Here is an 18662-nt window from a genome sequence, read left to right as displayed (position 1 = left end):
GAGGTTTTGGAGCGGGGGCAAGTAGGGAAGACTTGCAAGGGACACAATAATGAATACTCAGCAAGACCCTGGTCCAGGCAGAGAGTCACCTAGGAAATTAAAGGCCAATGGAGCCAAAGCATCAGGAGTTGAAAAGACCTGAGTGAAGTATGTGGGGGGGGGGGGGGGGGCAGGGAGGGGGGTTCACACAATCAGGGTCAGACTGATTAATAATCATCTGGGGCGCTTTTCATTAAAATGCTTGTAGTTCTAGCATATACATAAAACACGAAATAAATAACACACTATTTGGGCTTCCCTGGTGGCTCAGTGGTAAAAAATCGGCCTGCCAATGCAGGAGACATGTCATCCCTGGTCCAGAGAGATCCCAAGAGCCAAGGAGCAACTAAGCCCCTGCACCACAACTCCTGGGCCCACAGGCCGCAACTCCTGAAGCCTGGGCCCGTAAAGTCAGTGCTCCACAACAAGAGAAGCCAATGCGATGGAAAGTTTTCGAACCGCAGCTGGAGAAAAGGTCCACATAGCAATGAAGATGCAGCACAGTCATATATATAAAAAAGAAAAAAAAAAAAACTGGCCCAAAAGTGAATTTGAAGGAAATTCTAAATATGGAGGAGGAGGAATGGGAGTTAAGAAAAGCACAGAAGAATGCTAACAAAAACATACATTTATGTACACAGCTGAGCCTGACTCTGGCTTAAAAAATATCAAGAATAACATCCATCAAACAACAACAACAAAACCACTTGGAATAGAAACATCTCTATCAGAATTAACAAAGTAGGTGTTAAAGTGGACCCTTTCCTAAGCCTTTTTAAAAAGGTTTTCTAACTGCCTGCATTCCAGGTGCCAGGGATTGACCCTTTTTTTCCCCCCGTATAGCTTTAAGATAAAACTGGAAAAGTTGAACTGCAAAGAAATTCCATTTGAAATTCAAATTAAGAGAACACATATGAAAACATTTCAAGACAGTTTAACTTTCAGTTATTTGTGTTCACTTATTTTTTCTGTAAGTTTACCAAACTGCCAAGCTCGATCCTCAAAGAGCACTGACTGAACAACAATAGTGAACTGACACGGTGCACAGCCAGACAAGCAGTGCAGCTTCAGTCTCACCTATTAACTAGCGAGTATTTTGCTATTAAAGGAAGTTCATCCATTACACTTTCATTTGAGACATGAAGGGACTTACACAGGATAATGGACAGATCAAAACACTTATTTTGGCAACAAATGACGATTATGCCCTGAACCAGCATTTACTGACACTCTCTAATTATGTTATTTAATTGATGATGGGCTCAGTGCCATCCTATGCAAAGTAACTCCCCTCTCATAATGGGTGAAATGTAACCTTACTATGTCAAATGTACTTAAAAACTCAAGGATCACAAAGCATCTTGACAAATACTCTTCAATACAAATAGCATAGTTTCTTTAACTCTGTGTGTAGAAAGTTCTACTTGTCACTGTATCAACACTGTAATTAGAGCTGAGATGACAGCCACTGGTCCCAAGCAGCCCATCTGGTTTGGAGAGATGAAAGGCCTGCTGTGCGGTGTGATTATCACGGCAGGGCCCGCAGCACACCCAAAGAAAAACATCCAACAGTGGCAACCCAGAGGTACAACTGCAAAGGAGGAATTCATGATTACGTGACACCTTTAAAAACAAACTTCTGGTAAATCCTGTTATGCGCATTTTCCCACAATAAAAAAAAAAAAAAACTTAGAAGAAAAAGACCTTTTCCAAGTTCCAAATCTGGGTCAAATTTGGCACTATCTTTGGGCAGCTTTTTAACTAACTCAGGAGGCACGCACAAAGAACAGAGGAAAATGTCACAGCAACTTGGTCTTTGTTTCCTCCGTCCAGAGAGCCAGCCTATCAAAGGCGAGCCTGCTCCTGAGCGTGACACCACAGAGGGCGGACAACAGCTGAATGGAGGGCGGGGGACCAAGGGTCACAATCTAGGTTGAGCAAGATGTGTTCCCTTTTTCTTCTCTAACGACAGTTTCAAAGTAATACCAGAGTACTTGTGCAATCATCCTCAAAAGACACAAACAGAACTCAGGTCCTCCAGGATGGCAACACTGAGGAAGAGCAATCAAGGTCCTACAGAGAGCAAACGCAGTCTCAGGGTCTCTGATTTAGAACTATCCAAGTTATGCCATTGACTGGGTCTGCAGGAACCAAAAATAGTAACTGTTTCAATGGCACTTTTTCCACGAGCAGAATCATCTTACATCTTTTGGCTAAGAACATTTCATCACCGCCCCCCCACCACCAAAGGATCAGAACAGTCTTAAGTTTTGCAATTCAACAACTGCATACACTCCTCAGTGGAGAAGGAATGTGAAGGATATTGCGCAAGTCACTTCAGAAGACCCTCTCACCATATAAGAAAGTCTGAAATTTGACTATGGAGAAATTCTTGCAAACAAATATAAAGCTTCTCATAGCGTATAGAAACCATGAAACCTAAGCCTGCTGCATCTGAACTGCTAGAAAGAAAATGGTTCTGAGAGCACAGAGCCCTTTAGGCCAGTTTAATCTTCCAAAGCCTCTTCCAAAACTCTTCGGAAGTTGGAATAGGAAACACAACAGAAGCAGAAAACCTTTTCAGGACATCAGGAAAAAAGCAGCCCCCAGAAAAATTAAGACTCCCCGAAAAACGCCAGAGATACAAGACTCAACACAATCCCTCTTTGAGAGGGGACTGAAACCATGTGGCAGGGCCAACCCTACATACACACTCACACATATACACACACACTCTCACAGCTACCGCCCTGCCAGGGGATGATGAAATGAGGAACGGAAATTAACATTTCAGGCAACGTCTCACATTGTTCCTTGAGGCCAAGGGCTGCTGCTGGTGCAGCCGCCGCCGCCGCTTCCCTCCCACCCGCCCCCAGTCCCGCCTACCCTCCCCCCGAAACACCCCCGCGCCGCTGCCCCGCATTCCTGCCCCTCCGCGGGCCCACGCGCCTCCCGCGGCCCCAGCGCCCCCTCTCCCTCCAGGGCCCCGGCTCTCCCGCCCCCTCCGGCTTGGAGCCCAAAGCCGCCTGCTCCCATTTCAAAACAGCGATAATAATAGGGACGCTGGGAATAACAACTACAGCCCACACCACGAAAGCGCCCCTCCCGCGGGTCAGAGGTCGGCGCCCCGCTCTCCAGGTGCCCGGGGCCCTCCGCAGCTCCAGGCCGGCCTTTCAAGGTTGCCTGGGCCCCCCAGGCCCGCCTTGAACGTCCAACGGCCCCCCATCTGCCCCTCGCGCTGCCCCGGGACCCCTAGGTCCCCAGGCCCAGCCGAAGCGCCCCGTCGGCCCCTCGGGCTTCCCAGGCTCACTCAGAGCCCACCCTCAGCCGCCTACGAGGCCCCCCACCCCCCAGGCCTGCCCCGAGCCCCTGTCGGCTCCTCAGAACCCCTGAAGACCCCCGTCGGCTCCTGCCCGCCCACAGTCCATCCTCTGCCCCCCAAGGCTGCCCGAGACCCCTGTAGCCCCCCCCCCCGCCAAGGCCCCAGGCCCGCCAAGAGCTCCTCGTCAGCCCTCTGGGCCCTCCAGGCCCACCCCGAGCCCACCCTGAGCCCTTGTCTGCCCCTCAGGCCAGCCTGGAGCCTCTCGTCTGCCCCCGGCCCCCAAGTCCACCCGAAGGCCACCGTCGACCCGCCCGACTGCCCCTCACAGGCCCACCTGAATCCCCCCACAAGTCCGTCCGGAGACCCAGAGCGCCGTCACCACTGCCCCGGACTCCGGACCCCAGGCCCGCAGGAGCCCGCCGCGCTGCTCCGCTCGGCGCGCAAGGCCTGCAGGCCGCGAGGCCGCCCCACGCCCGCCCCGAGCCCCGCGCGGCCGCGGCTCTCACCGGCTCCGGCTCCGACTCCGGCTCCGGCCCGCGGCTCAGCGGCGGCGCGCGGGCGAGGCCATGCAGCCCCGGCCCGTCACCGGCCCGCGGCCCGAGCGGGAAGGCGGCGCGGGCTCCGAGCGCCGGCGAGGCGGGCGGAGACGAGCCCGCCCTCGGGCGGCGCCGCGGCGGTCGGGCTCTCACTGAGGGGGCGTCGGGCCGCGCGCTCGGCGGCGCCTCCCCGCTTGGGGCCCTCGCTCCATCGCGCTCCGGCTCGGGCGGCCTCTGGCTCCGGGACCCGGCGGCGGCTGCGGCGGCGCCGGCAGCATGAGACATTACCTCCCATTGGCCCGCCGTATCCGCCACCACCATTGGTCCGCCGAGTTCGGGCACAGGGATGCTTACGTCACGGCGTCGGGGAGGAAGTGAGCCTGGGGCCAAGGGAGACGGCGAGATTGACAGTATCTGGGAAGGGCTGGGGCGGGACCAGAAGGACGTCCGGGGTCGGATTGGACAAGATCGTGCGTCCAGGCTCAAGAGTCACTGAGGTAGCGAGAAGCTGGATTGGCTACGTATTTCGCACAGGGGGCGGGTCTTTTGGCCTCGGACATGACGATTGGCCTTTCCAAGTGCCGGAAGCGGCGAAGGGAACCGTCGGGAGCGGGTCTGGGCGGAAGGCGCTAGAAGGCGCGGTGTGGCGGGCCGCCCACTGGTAGGGCGGCGCGCCCGCGAGTTCAGGGCCCGGGAGGGAGCGGTTGGTGCTCTGTCAGCTCACACCCAGACCATTCTGCTCTGGTTGCACCTGCTGCTGGCGCAGGGACGCTTGACCACCGTCCACCGACCGAGTTGCCTCTCAGATCTGCTTTTTTAAAGGGGACGAAGATCCTTCTAGCCGCGCGGCGGGGCCAAAGAGAAAAACACTAACTTCAACCAAATAGGGAATTAAAATTAGGAAATATGAATAAGGAGGCAGTTTGCCTAGAAGTAATCTGATAACATACTAAAGCAAAAGCAAAGTGAAGTTCCACAGAAGCAGAACTTATGGATAAAAGTATTCAGTAGAGAAAAAAAGTGCAGAGAAAAGGAAAAAATGAAACCTTTGAACATATTAATTCACAAATGTTTACTGAGTGTCTGTTACCGGCCAGGCACTAAATCAGGCACTGAAAACTGGAACGGCGGTCTACCAGCATGTGGTTTCTCACCGTGGAGGGAAGACACACGTTCGTTGAATAGTCATACAAGTACCTAATTACAGGCTGTGATAAGTGCTTTGAAGGAGAAGTATAGGGAGTTATGAAGGAATACTGAGTGAAAATCAGGTCTAGTCTGGGCAGTGGCTTGACACTTAAGGTGCTGCCAGAAGGCTGAGAAGTAAGAGTAAGATGTGGTGGAGAACATCCAATAAGGTGGCTTCTAGCCACATGTGACAAGCACTGGAAATGTGGCAAGTCCAGGTTGACATGTGCTGTGAATATAAAATATCGGATTTCGAAGGTGTGGTGTGAAGAAAAGAATGTAAAATGTAAATAAGCAAATCTTTGTATTTATTACATGAGGTGTGTGAGCTTAGTCACTCACCCTTTGCAACCCTGTGGACTTTAGCCCACCAGGCTCCTCAATCCATGGGCTTCTCCAGGCAAGAATACTGCAATGAGTTGCCATGCCATGCCCTGCTCCAAGGGATCTTCCCAACCTAGGGATAGAACCCACATCTCCTGCATTACAGGCAGATTCTTTACTGCTGAACCACCGAGGCAGCCCTACTATATGTGGAAATGATAGTGTTTGGGACAATTGCATTAAAATATAGTGTTAATGTTAATTAAATCTTCTTTTTTTCTTTTTAATTGTAGCCACATGGGAATTTTAAATGACATCCTGGCTGCATTCCATTTCTGTTGGACCACCCCGGGCAAAGGGGTAGCCTAACCCATGTCCTTAAGGTGGAGAGAGGCCTGGTGGCTGGAGGGACAGCACTCATTTATTCAAAGCACACTGAGGGCTTTTGAGTGCCTACTATGTGCCTGGAACAATTCTAAAAGTAAAAAAAGGAACGTTAGTCCCTCAGTTGTGTCTGACTCTTTGGGACCCCATGGACTGTAGCCCACCAGGCTCCTCTGTCCATGGGATTCTCCAGGCAAGAATAATGGAGTGGGTTGCCTTGCCCTTCTCCAAGAGATCTGCCCAACCCAGGGATCAAACCTGTGTTTGCCTTCATTGTAGATAGGTTCTTTACCTTATGAGCCATAAGGGAAGACCAGCACAATTCTAAGGCCTGTATTAAATATGGGGTAGTGGGGGGCTCAGATTAGATCACCTTTGAGCTGAATCACAAAGGAAGCAAGGCATGTGGATTCCTTCCAGCACTCACAGGAAGGAGCCTCAGCAGCCACAGAGCAAAGCTGGAGCAAATGAGATGAGGTAAGTGCCTAGTAAGAGTCCCAATTCAGAGTTGAAATTTCACTCTAAATGAAAACTAAACCACAGAGAGTCTCAGGAAGGTGAGGGGACCCACTGTTGAAAGGGTCACTCTGGAGCTGATGGGAGCATGGAGGAGGTGGCTGTGATGTCCAGACTGGTGAGACAGTGGCATCTGGGATGTGTTTTGAAGATAGAGTAGGCACGATTTTGTGAGCTGTGAGAGAAAGAGGCAGGTCTGGGATGCAGTCAACATTGGCTGGAAAGACATGGAGGAATAGGTCTGGGTCACAAAACTGGGAATTTAGTTTTATACAGTTAAGTCTGAGATGCTTGAGCCTCCTCATGGAATACTAGGGGGACAGGAACAGAGAGGTGGCCAGACCTCTGGAGGCCTCCAGGCACAGGGCTGGATCTCAGCCTGCAAGTAGCACCTGCAGTGAAGGGCTCAGAGGCAGAAACTGCCAAAACAGTGTGAACTTGACAGGGGGCTAGCAGAAAAGCTGTCACAGTGGCTCTGGAGAAAAGAGACACAGGAAGAGTGATGGGGACCTAGAGAAGGTGGACAGTGGCAGGGTGGTGCGACAGGGGTCAGGAGCCAACCACCTGCTGGGCTAGGGGGTTGGAAGGGGCCTGCCAGAGCCAGCATTGCCACATCTTCTAGTTTTTTATTGGAAAATAAATTTTGATTGGACGTTTCAAGAAGACATTTCAATAAGAGTTCAACAATCTGTCAAACATTGTGCGGCCAAGCAAAACATCAGATCTACAAATTCCTGACCTTGATCCCTAAAGGGCAGTTCTCCAGCCCTTGCCTGTGAAGTCTGCTTTCCTTCAGCAGTTACCTGGGCTCACCTCAAGGTTCTGGCCCAGAAGCTCTGGGAGAAGCCCAGAGCATCCCCAAGCCCAGTCAGGAAGGCCTGGCCCCAGCAGCACCTGTGCTTGAGCATCTCCCATACTGCTCTCTGAGTGTATGCACCACCGCCCATACCTCCCCGTCCACTCCCCACCCAAAGCTCCTAGGTTCACCTTGCAAACACCTATTCAGGCCTATGTTTGCCAGGAACTGACCTGGGAACTGTGTACTGAGCCACGAACAAAACCAGGTTCCTGCCAAAGGCACTCATGTTCCAGCATGTCTGTGTCTCTGAAACCCAATGGAGCTCATAGTTGACCAGACACAAGCCAGTCCATGGCTCCCCCAGTGATGCTGGGTGCCCTCCTGGAGAAGAAATGATGCATCCTACCTGGCTCTTCCCTGAGTGAAGGCACAAGCACCTTTCCGCACTCACCAGCCGCCCACACCCCTGTGCCATGTATGGCCTGGGAGAGTGGCGGGCTGCTGTGCCCAGTGGAACTCCTCCCTCTGTTGCAGAGTGGTCAGAGCAGGCCCACAGCCTGGAGCCTCCCTTCTTCTTTTTCCCTGGGGCCCTGTGTTAAGAACTGGAACCTGGGTTTGGGCCCAACTGGCCCAGCCTCAGCCCTGTGCTCGACCCCAGCTTGCTAGCATTCTCAGCATTAGAATCTGGAACCCAGGTTCATTTCACTGTAAATTATTACACGTTTTGCTTTCCAGTTACCATAGTTCTGTGTTGCTCAGTTGTGTCCGACCATGGGATTTTCCAGGCAAGTGTACTGGAGTGGGTTGCCATTTCCTTCTCCAAGCTTTGTGTTGTATTATCCCCCAAACCTCAAGAGGAGGAGGAACTGTGGCAGAAAGCAGGATTTAGATATTCCTGTGGCCCCTGAACTTGGGGCCATCAGAACACCCCCCAAAACTTTTTAAAACTCTCCTCCCAGTACTTTTCCTGTAGTCCTACAAGTTTTGATGTCATGTTAAGAGTCGAAATATGATGATGTAATTTTTTCTTTAATCAATTCATCACAAATCCAACTAGAAGACTGAGAGTGAAAATGAGTCTTCCTAAGACATTTCCTAATCACACTGTCCTACACTTGCACAGTGAATTTCCACCTGCAGAAGGCGAGGGCCTTGCTCAGTTGGGAGATGGACGCATGCTCATTCAGCAAATGATTGGATGCTGGATACGTGAGCTGGACAACAGTACAGCCTCAAAAAAAAAAAACCACACAAAAATGTGTTGACACTTTCACAGTCAGATAGTCAGGACTTGACACACCATCTTGTGATAATGTAACTGGAGTAGGATGTGCCAGAAGCTTTCTCAGGCAGCCACATTCAGTCAGTGGCATGATACCTGCCTGCAGCCCCCTCCTTGGATTTCTGAGAAAGCCACAGACATCCCTGTGCTTCTCACCATCCATGGAAAGCCGCCCCTGGGGACACAACTGAGCTCTGCTTGTGACAGTGGTTAGGACAGCAGTCCTCTGGCTAGTGCCAGTTCTTCAACTAACTACAATGCTTATTTTCCAGGATGGTAAATTAAGACCGTTTTACTAATGCTGAATTCAGTAAAGACTTTATATGAAAAACAAATTCCCCAAGTTGTCCCTCAGTACTTAGCTGGAGAGGTGCGCAGAGGAACAGTGCTTTTATTTTTTTTTTTTTTTTGAACAATGTTTTTTAATGGTCTTTTTTTTTCAATTGAAGTATAGTTAATTTATAATGTTTTGTTAGTTTCAAATGTACAGCAAAGTTATTCAATTATATATGCATGTTCTTTTTCAGATTCCTTTCCATTATAGGTTATTACAAGGTATTTTATACAGTAGTGTGTATATGTTAATCCCAAACTCCTAATTTATCTCACCCTGCCCCCAAACCCTTTGGTGACCGTAAGTCCGTTTCTCTATGTCTGTGAGTCTATTTCTGTTTTATAAATAAGTTCATTTGTGTCATATTTTACATTCCACATGTAAGTGGTATCATACATTTTTCTGTCTCTGACTTCACTTCATGAGATAGTCTCTAGGTCCATCCAAAGAATAATCTCGAATCTAAGTTCCCTTCTTAAATGTATGATGCTCATAGATGTCTTTGGTGGAAAATAATTCTAGTTACATCAGAATTGCCGTGTTTGACTTAGACCACTGGCTTACAAGCGAGGTTCCAGAGAGTCCTGGAGAAGGTGCAGAAGACCCTCTGTGGGAGTTGGCAAAGTTCAGCTCTCTTCCTGATGGTACGAGTTGGTGTCTGTCTGTTCCCCTCTCCTCCTGAGTGCACGTCCATGACGCGGGACAACTATGTCCCTCTGACACTGAGGAGTGTACTTCGTTGTATTTTAAACATTTCTCAGTTCTGATAGGAATATGGTAAATATCCGTAGACACAACCCACGTAAACAAAAACTCCTTGGATATGCTTCCCCAGTGGTCCAGTGGTTAAGAATCCACCTGCCAATGTCAGGGACACAGGTTCGATCCCTGGTCTGGGAAGATTCCACGTGCCTCAGGGCAACTAAGCCTGTGTGCCGCAACTACTGAAGCCCTCTTGCCTAGAGCATGTGCTCTGCAACAAGAGGAGTCACTGCAATGAGAAGCCCATGCAGTGCAACTAGAGATTAGACCCTACTCAACACAACTAGAGAAAGCCCTTATGCCGCCACAAAGACCCAGAATGGTGAAAAATAAAAATAAAGTATTGGGCTATTCCATGGAATCTACAAGGGCCTCCTAGGTGGTTCAGTGGGTAAAGAATCCTCCTGCCAATGCAGGAGACTTGGGTTTGATCCCTGGGTTGGGAAGATCCCTGGAGAAGGAAATGGCAATACACTCCAGCATTCTTGCCTGGGAAATCCTATGGGCGGAGGAACCTGGTGTGATGCAGTTCAAGGGGCTGCAAAAGAGTTGGACACGGCTAAGTGACTAAACAACAGCAACATAGAATCTGCATATTTAAGGGGTTAGCTGGAGCCAAAGGTGATGTAGCTGTGAGCACAGCAGGCCTTCACCGACCAGGCAATAATCATGCTAAAGTCAAGTCCCAACGGATACAAAGACATTTTAAAATAGTGCCTTGAAAGTCAGTCAGTCGTGTCCAACTTTGCGACAGTCCATGGAATTCTCTAGGCCAGAACACTGAAGTGGGCAGCCTTTCCCTTCTCTAGGGGATCTTCCCAACCCAAGGGTCAACTCAATCTCTTCCATTGCAGGCAGATTCTTTACCAGCTGAGCCACAAGAGAAGCCCAAGAATACTGGAGTGGGTAGCCTATCCCTTCTCCAGCAGATCTTCCCAACCCAGGGATCGAACCGGGTGCCTCCTGCATTGCAGGTGGATTCCTTACCAGCTGAGCCGTCAGGGAAGCCCCAAAGTAGTGCATGATGTGCATATAATACATAAACAGTAAGATCGTGACTGCGGACTCTGGAGTGGGCTTGTGCTCAGGGTTTTGCAGACCAGTCTCCACACATCCTCTCCCGCAGCAGTCGTCAGGAAGGGCATGGGCTCTGAGACCAGTCTGCGTGGGTTCAGACCCCAGCACCGCCCCTACTAAGTGTGATCCGGAACAGCAGATTCACTCAGGGTCTTGGATCCCCACCTACGGCGGGGGATGTGAGCACCCACCCAGTGTGCCCAACACAGCAGAGACCTGTTGACCGTGACTGCAAACCTAAGGGAATGCCCACATTAGACCTGTGGGTGTCCTTCCGTATCTGATTTCCAGAGGTCCCCTGCCATCTTGCTCCAGTTCTGAATGCCCATGGGAGCAAGCCCGGGGCATGCAAGGGCCTCTGTGACAACAGATGTTCCGTAGCCTGGGGACTGAGGCTGGGCTGCAGGGGTGGGTGTTCTGGAAGAAGGAGCTGGGTGTCACCAGACAGGGTGGATGCACAGTGAGGAGGGAGAGAGAGCCAGCCCCGGGGACTGCAGAAGATGGTGGGGGCAGCGTGTAAAGGTGGGACTGGGCTGGTCCTCAGCATCTCCTGAGCTTGCACATGGCCCTGGGGCTGCCCCTTGTGTCACTTACACACCTGCTGACAGATTTGGTGTGGGGGACGTGCCCTGACCAGGCCACTCTTGCCCTGAGTCGCCGCTGAGAACTGGCCCCGTGCCTGCTTCCACCAAGTCCTGGGTGGGGCTCCAGGCCTGCACCTACTCCCATGACACAGTCACCTGATGCCAGCAACATCAGTGTAGGCACTCAGTGTTGTAGGAATTAATGGTTTGTCATTGCAACCCAGCTTTACTGTAGAACTTTCAAAGGTATCCAGAAACCAAAAGGACAGATGTCACAGGAGTTAATGTAGAAGCGCTCTGGCTGGCCTGCACTTCAGTGTCCAGGGCTGTGACCCGTTTTGTGCCCTCAGGGTCCAGCCAGGCCAGGTGCTCCCCATTCACCCCCACAAGTATTTCAGTTTTTCCCTCTGCCACAGACAGATTGTAAACACAGTCTATTGGGTTTGCTTTATTTTGTTTATTATGTTCACAAAGCTGTAATCTCATATAGGATCACCTTAAGACCCAAGTTCCAAATAAACTGTCAAAGGAAATAAAACATAAAGCAGCAGGGGTGGTGATGGCAAAGCCCAAACTGCATACTGCGATCTGAGAGTCTGTGAAACCCAAGCATCCTCTTGTCTCCAAGTAATCTCCAAATTAACCTGATCAACTTTCCACTACCCCCAACCAGGGCTGGCTGTGAATTCCAAAGACACAGGACCCCGTGGCAGAAGCTGCTGGGAGACGCTGGCACCCACCTCCTGTGCCCTGTGTTTTTTTTCCTAACAATCCAGGGGGAGGGGGACTTAAATGAGCATGGTTCAATTCTCTGTGGAAGCAGCGGCCTCTTCCTCTGTCAAACCAATGACAGAGAAAAGGAGACAGTGTCCCATTCGCCTTAGACCTGGGCCTCTGCCCCCGCAGCCTGTCCTGGAGGGAGGCCTGACTGGGACTTCCTGAAACTCCCCTGGGGCTGCGGGGCAAGCCCAGTGGCCCGCCACTGGGGTAAACTGGAAGCTCCCCAGGTTTCCACTGCCTCCAGGAGACCAGCCCCTCTCCCCCACCCGCCCTTCCCCCATACAGGGTCTTCCTGTCCTCCCCTTCCCCACGGCATTCTCTCTGGAGTCTGTTCTCCAGGAAGCAGTCCAAGTCATGCTTCTAAAACACACCAAGTGGTCCTAGGCTCAGAATCTTTCAGTCCCTCCAACATATAGGCAGGGTCCTGAGTAAGGCATATGCTACCACAATTTTTAAATGCTCCCTTCTACACGCGCTTCTCTGTGTTTTGTCTGTCTCCATGGGAAAGCACTTTCCGTGCGTGGTGTGGGCTCAGTTTACTGTGGTTTCTCCCTGGTCAGAAGAGTGAGAACCACAGAGGCCAGGCATCACTTTGTTTGTGGCTGTGTCCTCCATACCCAGAACACAGCCATGCAGTGGACGTCTGTCAAAGGCAATTCCAGTTTCTCCCACAGAAATCTCCTTTGCCCCCCATTTCCTTCCTTCTTTGTTTCAAGGGCCTCTCACCAATCCTCCCAAAACTTATCACAGAAGCTCCAGCCTCCTTCCCCATCTCCCCATCAGCTATGCTCTGGTGTTCCTCATCCATGCCCTGCCTTGCTTGTCCTTTCTCCTTCTATTCTGCATTGCAGCACATCGAGAATGGGCCAGCCATCTCTGAGTTTGAGGGAATAGGGCAGGAGGTTGGAGGAAGTCAGGTTGTCCTTAGTGGACTCAAGGAGAGCACTTGCCTGTCACTGTCTTTCCCCATTATGCCTGGGGCTGTCTGCCTTGGGTGCAATCTCCAAAATGACAGAATGAGCTCTATTTGTTTCCATAGCAAACCATTCAATATCACAGTAATCCAAGTCTATGCCCCAACACTAATGCCAAAGAAGCTGAATTTGAATGATTCTATGAAGATCTAAAAGACCTTCTAGAACTAACACACAAAAAAGATGTCCTTTTCATCACAGGGGACTGGAATGCAAAAGTAGGAAGTCAAGAGATACCTGGAGTAGCAGGAAAGTTTGGCCTTGGAGTACAAAATCAAGTAGGGCAAAGGCTAACAGAGTTTTGCCAAGATAATGCACTGGTCATAGCAAACACCCTCTTCCAACAACACAAGAGAAGACTCTACACATGGACATTACCAGATTGTCAATACTGAAATCAGATGGGTTATATTCTTTGCAGCCAAAGATAGAGAAGCTCTATACAGTCAGCAAAAACAAGACTGGGAGCTGACTATGGCTCAGATCATGACCCCCTTATTGCCAAATTCAGACTTAAATTGAAGTATGTAGGGAAAACTACTAGACCATTCAAGTATGACCTAAATAAAATCCCTTATGATTATATAGTGGAAGTGACAGATAGATCCAAAGGATTAGATCTGATAGATAAGAGTGCCGGAAAAACTGTGGACAGAGGTTTGTAACACTGTACAGGAGGTGGTAATCAAAACCATTCCCAAGCAGAAATGTAAAAAGGCAAAATGGTTGTCTGAGGAGGCCTTACAAATAGTTGAAAAAAGAAGAGAAGCGAAAGGCAAAGGAGAAAAGGAAAGATATATCCATGTGAATGCAGAGTTCCAAAGAATAGCAAGGAGAGATAAGAAAGCCTTCCTCAGTGATCAATGCAAAGAAATAGAGAAAAACGATAGAATGGGAAAGACTAGAGATCTCTTCAAGAAAATGAGAGATACCAAGGGAACATTTCATGCAAAGATGGGCATAATAAAGGACAGAAACGGTATGGACCTAACAGAAGTAGAAGACATTAAGAGGAGGTGGCAAGAATACACAGAAGAACTACACAAAAAAGACCTCAATGACCCAGATAACCATGATGCTGTGATTACTTACATAGAGCCAGATATCCTGGAGTGCAACGTCAAGTGGTCTTTAGGAGGCATCACTACAAACAAAGCTAGTGGAGGTGATGGAATTCCAGTTGAGCTATTTCAAATCCTAAAAGATGATGCTGTGAAAGTGCTGCTCTCAATATGCCAGCAAATTTGGAAAACCCAGCAATGGCCACAGGACTGGAAAATGTAAGTTTTCATTCCAATTCCAAAGAAAGGCAATGACAGAGAATGTTGAAACTACTGCACAATTGCACTCATCTCACACACTAGCAAAGTAATGCTCAAAATTCTCCAAGCTAGGCTTCAACAGTACATGAACCAAGAACTCCCAGATGTTCAAGCTGGATTTAGAAAAGGCAGAGGAACCAGAGATCAAATTGCCAACATCCGTTGGATCATAGAAAAAGCAAGAGAATTTCAGAAAAACGTCTGCTTCATTGATTACACTAAAGCCTTTGACTGTGTGGATCACAACAAACTGGAAAATTCTTCAAGAGATGGGAATACCAGACCTCCTTACCTGTCTCCTGAGAAATCTGTATGCAGGTCGAGAAGCAACTGTTAGAACTGGACATGGAACAACAGACTGGTTCCAAATTGGGAAAGGAGTATGTCAAGGCTGTATATTGTCACCCTGCTTATTTAACTTATATTCAGAGTACCTCATGTGAAATGCTGGGCTGGATGAAGCACAAGTTGTAATCAGGATTGCCAGGATAAATATCAATAACCTCAGATACACAGGTGACACCACCCTTATGTCAAAAAGTGAAGTCGAATGAAAGAGCCTCTTGATGAAAGTGAAAGAGGAGAATGAAAAAGTTGGCTTAAAACTCAACATTCAAAAAACCAAGATCATGGAATCTGCCTCATGTCATGGCAAAGAGATGGGGGAACAATGGAAATAGTAACAGACTTTATTTTCTTGGGCTCCAAAATCACTGCAGATGGTGACTGCAGCCATGAAATTAAAAGACACTTGCTTCTTGCAAGAAAAGCTATGACCAGCCTAGACAGCATTTTAAAAAGCAAAGACATTATTTAGCCAACAAAGGTCTGTCTAGTCAAAGCTATGGTTTTTCAGTAGTCATGTATGGATGTGAGAGTTGGACTATAAGGAAAGCTGAGCACCAAAGAATTGATGCTTTTGAACTGTGGTATTGGAGAAGACTCTTGAGAGTCCCTTGGACTGCAAGGAGATCCAACTAAAGGAAATCAGTCCTGAATATTCCTAAAGGAAATCAGTCCTGAATATTCACTGGAAGTACTGAAGCTGAAGCTGAAGCTCCAATACTTTGGCCACCTGATGCAAAGAACTGACTCATTGGAAAAGACCCTGATGCTGGGCAAGACTGAAGGCAGGAGGAGAAGGGGATGACAGAGGATGAGATGGTTGGATGGCATCACTGACTCGATGGACATGAGTTTGAGCAAGCTCCAGGAGTTGATGATGGACAGGGAAGCCTTACATGCTGCAGTGCACGGTGTGGCAAAGAGTTGGACACAACCGAGCGACTGAACTGAACAGTCCACCTTCAGCGTGGCTCGTGGAACACCTACAGAGGCAAGCCCACTACTGATGTGTTGAAAAGTCATAATGGCCACAGACCTCTGGGCTCCAGAACCAGCCAAGGAGCACTCTGTCTTAGTACAGAAGGGCGTAGAGGCCTAGGACCATCCTCCTTCAGGGAGACGGTGTGCTCTGTGCAGCAGATGAAATGGAACTGCTACAATCTGACCAGTGGCTACAGGATCCCAGAGCAATCTGTTGGCTGCAGGGCAGGTCCAGCAGGAGCTCCTGGGAGACCAAATCCAGAGCAGCGAAGCCTTCTGTCTTCCCTTATCATCTCCTTAACAAGTAACCCATGGGACCAGAGGGATATCAAGCCAGTGACTTTCAGATACAGGCTATATTGCACATCTAAACAAGGTCCCTCTCTCCTGGTAATTGGACCCAGACGGTGTTTTGCAATGGTGCCAGGGCACAGAGGTGAATCTCACGTGTCCGGCTATGTCTCCCCAGTGGTTAAAGACTAGAGAGACAAACCTCAACTTGGACAGTTAGAAAATCCACTGCAAACTCACACTGTAGGAAAACAGTTGGCTCGTGACAAGGGAATGCCCACTCCAACCACAGCCGGGAGAGTGCTGGCAGCCCTGTCAACACACATGTCTCCTCCATAACCCAAAGGCAGGGGCTGCTCCTCATCTTCACATACAAGTCCTGGGACTTGCCAGTGGTTAGAACTCAGCACTTTTGCTGCTAGGACACCGGTTCAGTCCCTGATCAGGGAACTAAGATCCCACAAGGCATGTGTCTCAGCCAAAAAAAAAAGGTTACAAGTCCTAAGAAAGGACTTGGGGAATGTCCATTAACTAACCAGTGTGGTGACTACTAGTGTGACAAAGGGCTAGGGCCACCAATGGGGGCAGTGAGGAACCCAGCAGTCAGGCTTTGCCAAGCAGATATGAACAGCAGGCATCTCTAGTCATTACTGTGGGCAGCAGCCTCCAAGCTGGAGGCTTGGTGACCCTTGCCCCCTGGACTTCACACCCTTGGGTTGACCGGGCCACATGGCACCACGTCACCTGAGAAGCCCGTGGAGAGTCACATGGTGAGCAGCTGCCACCGGCCGGCCAGGAGCCAGGCAAGGGCATCCCCTTGGCAGCTTGGCAAGTTTTAAATGACTGCATCCCTGGGTGTGATGTGCACTGCATCTTGGTGAGACACCCTGAGCCAGAGCCAGCCAAACACTCAGGAGTGGTGAGGCCTTGAATGCTGGTTGCTCTAACTTGCTGAGTTTAGGGTAATCTGTTACATAGCAATAGGTAGCTGATACAATCAACAGAGCAAGGGGTTACTTTAATGAATTTGGCATGTGCTTTCGACCTCTGGGAGGTGATGCAGACCTGCCCTTTCCAGGCCCTCCTACATACACATACTGAGAACCATTGAGGGACAGGTAGCTACCTAGTCATATGCAAACTCCTGGACAGGTTTTCTGCTGGTAATAATGGAGTCTTCCCTTTTCTTTCAATAAATATTTATTTGGCTGCTCCAGGTCTTACTTGCAGTGGCACGCAGGTTCTTTGATCTTTGTTGTGACGTGTGGAACCTTTTTTTTTTTTTTTGTAGTTGCATCATGCAGAATCTTTAGTTGCAGATGCCAACTTTTAGTTTCATCAGGATCTAGGATCTTGGATCGAACCCAGGCCCCCTGCATGGGAAGAACAGAGTCTTAGCCACTGGACCACCAGGGAAGTCCCAAGGACTTTTCCCCTTTCAAGAACAAATCGAACATTACAAAATCTTGTTGTACATGTAATATATAAAATCCAATAATAAGCCATACGAAAAACAATTGTTTCCTAAGAAAGATGTTAAGTTCAGAAGCAAAATTTACCAAAGTTCAGAGAAATGACAATTTTATTCAAACATTCCACCGGGGAGTCTATTTTGTAAATGACATCCTAACATTGGCGAAAAACTCAGGTGTAGGCCAGGCCATTCAAAGCAGAAAGACAGCCTCAGCCAGAAGCTTGCCACCATGGGCACAGGTACAGCCATGACCTGTGTGACAGCCTAGGGGCTCCAAGGCCAGGCAGAGTGTGGAGTCACTGGGCCTTTTTCTAAAAACTTTGATTGAAATGTAGTTGATTTACAATGTTGTATTAATTGCAGGTTAGAGCAAACTGATTCAGCTACACATACATAGATATATGCATTCTTTTTCAGATTCTTTTCCATTATAAGATACTGAGCAGAGTTCCCTGTGCTATACATTAGATCCCTGTCAGACCTGTGATTTTTTATTTTTTATTATTTTTTTAAGACCTGTGATTTTTTAAAAACAAGTTTAGCACTTTGCTTCTGTTGCTGCCAAGCTGCCTAATTTGGGAAGAAGCAAATAATTATTTGTTCTGATATTAATAACGAAGTTAGATATTAAAGCCAAAAATGGCCCCAAAGATCAACTTCTGTCCCCAGACTGCAAAAGTATTATCTCTATTTTACAGACAAGGCAACGGGAGTGACATCCCCTGAGCAGCTTGCCTGAAGCCCCGGGGAGTCCAGCAAGCCTGGGGAGATGGAGTGCCCTGCCTGCTCCCTTGCCCTTCCGGCAACCCCCACTCCCCAGCCCCTGCCCCCCGCCAGGCCCCGCTTTGTGTGAGGTGTTGGGGAGGTGATACAGCAACCTCAACATGCCCTGGTCAGAGCCAGCTCACCATGAGATCACCTCTCACACAATTAAAGGGAGCTGAGCCCAAAGGTCCTGATATGCACAGGGTTCAGATGGCTGAGGAAGTCAAAATGAGTAAACACAAGTCACAAGGTACAGAAAGAAGAGAGAGCAGGTGAAGAACAGGAAGGGCTCAGGAAAATGCAGGCGGTGCCTCAGGAGTGGGGTCTGGGAGGAGCCAGGTCAGCTGAGGCCACCCCACCCCACCCCACCCCCTTCTCTTCCGGAGTCCAGGCCACAGGGCATCTGAGTCCTCTAACTAAACACCCGTCCCCGAGGCCACTGCAGAGGTGGGACTGAGCAGGACAGGGTTCAGAGTCAAGGTCCACCTCCTCCCTGAGTCTGGGTCACAGCCAGCTCTCAAAGCACAGTTGTTCAGTAAATCTGTTTAGACGAGCGAATTAATGTTTCCCAGCAACTCATTTC

At 49.3% G+C, this 18662-nt stretch overlaps 1 protein-coding gene across 4 annotated transcripts in view; it reads right to left on the bottom strand.

Moving 5' to 3' along the window:
• ANKRD11 (ankyrin repeat domain containing 11) overlaps window positions 1-4163 on the bottom strand; it is a 114776-nt gene extending 110613 nt beyond the window's left edge. For all 4 annotated transcript variants that reach the window (XM_070451393.1, XM_070451392.1, XM_070451394.1 and 1 more), the window contains exon 1: window positions 3868-4163. The gene's annotated coding sequence lies outside the window, so the exon portion shown is untranslated. The remainder of the gene's footprint in view (window positions 1-3867) is intronic.
• Window positions 4164-18662: the final 14499 nt, after the last annotated feature.

Source organism: Odocoileus virginianus, chromosome 20, assembly GCF_023699985.2.
Source record: "Odocoileus virginianus isolate 20LAN1187 ecotype Illinois chromosome 20, Ovbor_1.2, whole genome shotgun sequence".
NCBI lineage: Eukaryota > Metazoa > Chordata > Mammalia > Artiodactyla > Cervidae > Odocoileus > Odocoileus virginianus.
Note: the sequence above shows the minus strand (reverse complement) of the source record. Positions and strands in the feature narration are given on the sequence as shown.